The following is a 6,424-nucleotide window of genomic DNA, read 5'->3' as shown; positions in this document are numbered from 1 at the left end:
CAGCTGCCATCTTCATTTTTTATGGTTTTATTTGAAATATATTAATGCCTTCAAGTAGTTAATGGGTGGTATTTTTAAAAATATTTTCATTTACTCATTTGCAAGTAGTCTCCTATTTTGCCTTATTAATTGACAGCTTGCACAAAATAAACTCATGGCCTATCCTAGGACCTCAGTTCGTATCCTATTATAATTGAAAATTCAGGCGCTCATCATGGAATCAGGCTTAGGTGTGGATGAGGTTGCTTGGGGAAAAGCTGAGTTACATTCCGCTCATCCTGTGATGACCTGTGTACTTAACTCCCTTGCTAACTGTTGATATGGCAGTCTGTTGTGTACGACATCTCTATTCTAGCTGTCACCAGTGGAGAAGAAAAAAGACAAAAATATTCAGATGGCAGTTCTAAAGTCCTTCCAGTTTGATGGCTTCTCTGCCACCAAGTTCATGTTTACAGCTGTGGGGTCTTCTCCACGGACACCCAGCTTGTAGAGTTGAGGCTCCAGAGGTCTCTTACACCATCGCATCCAAGCTGACAGTACTTTTCTAAACCTGCACTTCTGAGGGATCAGTTTATAAACTGGTTCATTACACCAACTACCCGTATTTTTTTTTTTTTTTCGGTTTTTTTGAGGTAGGGTCTCACTCTAGCCCAGGCTGACCTGGAATTCAGAATGGAGTCTCATGGTGGCCTTGAACTCACGGCAATCCTCCTACCTCTGCCTCCTGAGTGCTGGGATTAAAGGTGAACGCCACCATGCCCAGCAGTATTGTTTTTTTGGTTTTTCGAGGTAGGGTCTCACTCTGGTCCAGGCTGACCTGGAATTAACTGTAATCTCAGGGTGGCCTTGAACTCATGGCAATCCTCCTACCTCTGCCTCCCAAGTGCTGGGATTAAAGGCGTGCGCCACCACGCCCGGCTGTTTGTTTTTTTTTAATTGCTGCACAAGACTTAGGTCATTTGGTCCAAGGCTTAGGAGGATTTCTGGGCTTCACAAAGCTCCCTAGTGGCTGGAGAGGCTGGGGCCGAGGGGCTCCCGAGGGTGGCTGAGACAGCGCAGGAGTCCCGGGAAGGCTGTGCAGGATGTACCCGAGCTCCGGGGTGAGCCGTTCCAGATACGCCCAGGCTCGGCCGACAGCTCATCAGTGTGTGCAGACCGGTCAGGTGGTCGCCCATCTCAAGCTTCCCCTCCTCATCCCACAAGTGGTTCTCCAGGAAGTCAGAGAATGGGGTCTGTGTGGCTAGAACCCAGCACATGAAGATCCAAAACCAGCATGGTTCAAGGTTCTTCTCCAGGGCCAAGGTGGCCTCTGGGTCTCCTGGGTTTTCTCCCTACCACTTATCTAGAGAAGGCTTCACATCCTGGAAGAGCGCCCGGCCACCGCGCTGGTTTTGCCTCTTCAGTAGATGCTCAGCGTCGCTGCACTTCTCCTTGGCCAACACCCTGCAGAGCCACATGTTCCCAGTGGAAATAGCCCAGAGAGAGAGAGAGAGAAAGAGAGGGAGGGAGGGAGGGAGGGGTGTATGAGGCCCGCAGGAGCAAGCTGACGAGGCGGTTGACAGCAGCCTCCACCTCAGCTGAATAATCCTGATGAATCTGGGAGGTCATGGCTGGTCCAGTAATAGGTAGAAGGTTCTGACTGGTCCTGGAAGGCCCCAGAACGCAAGATGGTCCCAGAGTTTAGGACTGGACAGACTGGAAGGCAGTTGGAAATTTTTCTTTTAAAAAATAAAAAAAGGAGGTCCCTGGTCTATTCTGTCCAAATTCTGTTGAAGCAAGACACAAACAAGGGGTCCTCAGGGTGCGCTGCTCGACTCCTACGTTGCAGTCCGGTCCGCGTTGCTGGTAGGAAGCACCTGACCAAGAGCAGCTTGTGGGAAAAAAAAATAGGTTTATTTTGGCTTACAGGTTTGAGGGGGAAGCTCCACGATGGCAGGGAAAACGATGGCATGAGCAGAGGGTGGACATCACCCCCTGGCCAACACAAGGTGGACAATAGCAGCAGGAGAGTGTGCCAAACACTGGCAAGGGGACACTGGCTAGAACACCTATAAGCCCGCCCCCAACAATACACTGCCTCCAGGAGGTGTTAATTCCCAAATCTCTATCAGCTGGAAACCTAGCATTCAGAACGCCTAAGTTTATGGGGAACACCTGAATCAAATCACCACATTCCGCCCCGGCCCCCATAAACTGATAACCATACATGATTTAAAATGCAATGCATTCATCCAACTTTAAAAAGTTCCCATAATTTTTATCAATCCTAATGATGTTCAAACATTCCCACAGTCCAAGGTCTTTTAACTGAGCCATAATACCAACCCCCCACCAACCCATAATGGCACAGAAAAAAACATTCACACTGCAAAAGATGGTACTGGGCATAGCAAAGAAACATTCAGCCAATACAAGATTTAAAACAACCAGGGCAAACATCAAATTCTGTAGCTTCAAGTCCAGCAACTCTAGTCAGTGTCAACCTCCAAGTCCCATAATTCTAACCAGCAACAAGTCTCTGGGGGTCCAATTCCGACCCCCCCTCCACCTAGGCTACTCACAGTCCTGGAAAACTTCATCTGGGGCCAGCAGCTCTCTTAGGTAGCCATCTCTTGGTCCGGGCATCTCCACTGGGTCTCCACTGTAAGCCACGGTCCATCCTCATGGCTCCATGGGGTCCCCACTCAGACATCCAGCAAACCTGCTTCACACTGTCCATGGCCGTTTCCAAAGCACAAGACTTGCAAATTCAATGACCCTCTTTTTCCTGCATTCCTTATACTCAAACCCAGGTGGGCAGTGAACTTGACCGCACTGAGGGCCAGCAGGTATTCTGCCCTTGAAGCACAGAGGTCCCAGGTGTCACCTTCGAGCAGAGGGGACTTCCATAGGGAGTGGTGAGGGTTTGGCGTGGGTCTCAGCCAAGCACTGCTGATGAGACTATATGCTCCCGGAAGACAATGGTACAGCTTCTTTATTCCCAACACTTGGACAAAGCCTGGCTCAGAGTGTGTGCTCCACATCTGAATATATGTTAGCCCACAATGCAACTTACTACTATACTGCTCAGCTGTTAAATTCTCCAAAAGGTCTCTCATAGAAAAAAAAAAAAATGTGGGCTGGAGAGATGGCATAGCGGTTAAGCGCTTGCCTGTGAAGCCTAAGGACCCCGGTTCGAGGCTCGGTTCCCCAGGTCCCACGTTAGCCAGATGCACAAGGGGGCGCATGCGTCTGGAGTTCGTTTGCAGAGGCTGGAAGCCCTGGCGCGCCCATTCTCTCTCTCTCTCCCCCTCTGTCTTTCTCTCTGTGTCTGTCGCTCTCAAATAAATAAATTAAAAAATTTAAAAAAAAAGTGTTGGAAAATTTGGAGATTCAGCTGGGCATAGAGCTCAGTCATTAGATAGCATATAATACACATCGGGGTTTGATCTCCAGTACGGCATAGACGATGCCATAGAAACTCAGAGTTTGAGTCTAGCCTGGTGTTGCAGTCCGGTTTGCATTGCTGGTAGAAATCACCCAACCAAGAGCAGCTTCTGGGAAAAAGAGGTTTATTTGGCTTACAGGCTCGAGGGGAAGCTCCACGATGGCAGGGGAAAATGATGGCATGAGCAGAGGGTGGACATCACCCCCTGGCCAACAGAAGATGGACCACAGCAACAGGAGGGTGTGCCAAACACTGGCATGGGGAAACTGGCTATAAAGACCATAAGCCCGCCCCCAACAATACACTCCCTCCAGGAGGCGTTAATTCCCAAATATCCATCAGCTGGGGAGCTAGCATTCAGAACACCTAAGTTTATGGGGGACACCTGAATCAAACCACCACACCTGGAATATATGAGACCTTGTCTGAATTAAAGAAAGAAAAAGAGAGAGGGAGGTAGGGAGGGGAGAAGGAAAGGAAAAAAAAAAAAAAGAAGGAAAGAGTGAGAAAGAGAAGGAAGGAAAGACAGAAGAAAGAAATTGCTAGAAGATGGGACCAGAGAGCCCACTTACTTGTGTGTAGGAGGGAAGTGAAGTGCATGCCTGTTAACATGCTGCTAGTCCAGCTTCCACAAAGTTACGTGTCAGGTGGACCCTACAGCCTCTGGGTTAATTACTGTGACTTCTGCCAACTCTAAATGTCTACAAAATTAAAATTTATAGTTGAAATTTGATAAAGTCCTATTGATTAATATGTAACTATCAAAGAAAATGATATTTATTGTATTAGATTTTGAGACTTAAGTCAAATTTTATTACTTTTATAATATTAGTGGAAAATAGCATCTATTCTGACAAGGAAAGAATATCTTTGTTTAATTGAGAATTATAAGTCTATAATAAGCACATACAGGATGTCATCCGCCACATATGTATATACATATCTTCCTGAAAGTCATGATTATTTTGACAAGGCAAACAGACACAAAATGATTATCCCGCTTTTTTTTTATTGTTTTTTTTTTTTATTTCACGCATCGGATTGAATCATCTTGATTTTTTTTTTTTTCCTGCAAAATGATCTTTATTTTTAGTGTCGTTCTGCTCTGTTAAGAACATTTCGTTATGTTGTCTAGACAGACCTCAAATGTGTGAGACGGGCTTGTTGATTCAGAGATCAAAGCTGTCTCTTCTTTTTTCATAATTTTCCCATTTTTGACATTTTCATACATGTATATAATGCATTTTGATCTTATTTCCCTCCCCCCCAACTACCCTCTCTTATCCTCTTCCCAAATTTGTCTCTTCTAGGTAAATCCAGAGAGCAAGTAGCTTAATGTTACATTTTAAATCCCATTAATCAAAGTGAATACACAGATAGCACCCATGTGTATAATGGCTCAACCTATGACTTTTTAAAAATTACAATAGGGGGCTGGAGAGATGGCTTAGCAGTTAAGCGCTTGCCTATGAAGCCTGAGGACACCGGTTCGAGGCTCGGTTCCCCAGCTCCCACGTTAGCCGGATGCACAAGGGGGCGCACGCGTCTGGAGTTCGTTTGCAGAGGCTGGAAGCCCTGGCGCACCCATTCTCTCTCTCTCCCTCTATCTGTCTTTCTCTCTGTGTCTGTCGCTCTCAAAAAAAAAAAAAGAAAGAAAGAAAAAAAAATTACAATAGGGCAAAAGAGTTCCCATACAATACCCTGGTTTTCAGTTTTTAAAAATTTTAATTTATTTATTTGACAAAGAGAAAGAGGGAGAAGGAGAGAGAGAGAATGGGTGCACCAGGGCCTCCAGCCACTGCAAACGAACTCCAGATGCGTGCGCCCCCTTGTGCATTCAGTAAGTTATATGAGATGAACAACTCTTTATTACAAAATGAATGTGCAACTGTAGACTGTACTGAGCCGTTTTTAGCTGGGCTAGGCCAAGCTATGATATTCTGCAGGCTAGGCATATTGGCTGTATTTTTTTTTTAAATGTTAACGTCTTGATTATACATAAGAATGGGTTTTACTAGGACATTTTTTTTTCATTAGGACATTTTCATATGCATACTTTGTTCAGATTCACCCCAACCTTTTCTTATCTTAAATGTATTAAGGACTTTGGATTTATCAGGACATCATACACGGAGCAGATTCTCAAGTGGGATATATTCCCCATTCTTCATTGTCACAGAGAAAACCTTCAGTGAAGGTTAGCTAGAGACACAACTTTTTTTAAAATTTATTTAATTCATTTATTTATTTTTGGCGCTCAAGCCATTTTATTAGACAGGAAGGTAGGGAGGGGCTCAAGACATCCAGAATCCCACATCCTTTGTAGCGCCAATCTCTCACCTCCATGTGTCCCTCGTCACTCTTCACTGTTGTTTTAAAATTTTCATATAAGGTTTTTTGGTTCCACTTCCGCCCCCCCTCCCCCACCGCCAGGTCACGTCTCGCTCTAGCTCAGGCTGACCCGGAATTCACTGTGTAGTCTCAGGCTGACCTTGAACTCACAGCCATCATCCTACCTCTGCTGGGATTAAAGGCGGGCACCACCGCACCTGGCTTTCTTGCAAGTTTTGCTACCATTTCATCTTGCTGCCCCTTGCCAAGTGTTTTCCCCTTTCGCGAGGACTCTGCTTTCATAAGCTCGTGGCCAGCTCGATGGCAAGCGCGGGTGATTGCTAAATGCTGAGAGAGAAATGGTGCCACGCAACACACAAAGCGACTTTGCCCCAGACACTGCCAGCTTCCCGCACAGGCAGCAGAAAATTCAAGAGTTGTTGAATCACCTCGTTTTCTCTTTATTGACTTCTTTTCACACTAAGACAGGCCACTGTGACAAACAGCTTTAATGAACAACTTATCTACTTGTGGGAAGAAGGCCTGAGCCACAAAGCCCGGGCAGTTTGAGAACTGGGAAGGGTTGACTATATAAAAAGTTCCTGTTGGACAACAGTCTTGCATGCACCTTTTAGTACCCCGAAGTTGATTTAAAAAAAAAACTTA

The sequence above is a fragment of the Jaculus jaculus genome, chromosome 11 (assembly GCF_020740685.1).
Source record: "Jaculus jaculus isolate mJacJac1 chromosome 11, mJacJac1.mat.Y.cur, whole genome shotgun sequence".
NCBI lineage: Eukaryota > Metazoa > Chordata > Mammalia > Rodentia > Dipodidae > Jaculus > Jaculus jaculus.
This window is presented reverse-complemented; position numbering follows the sequence as displayed.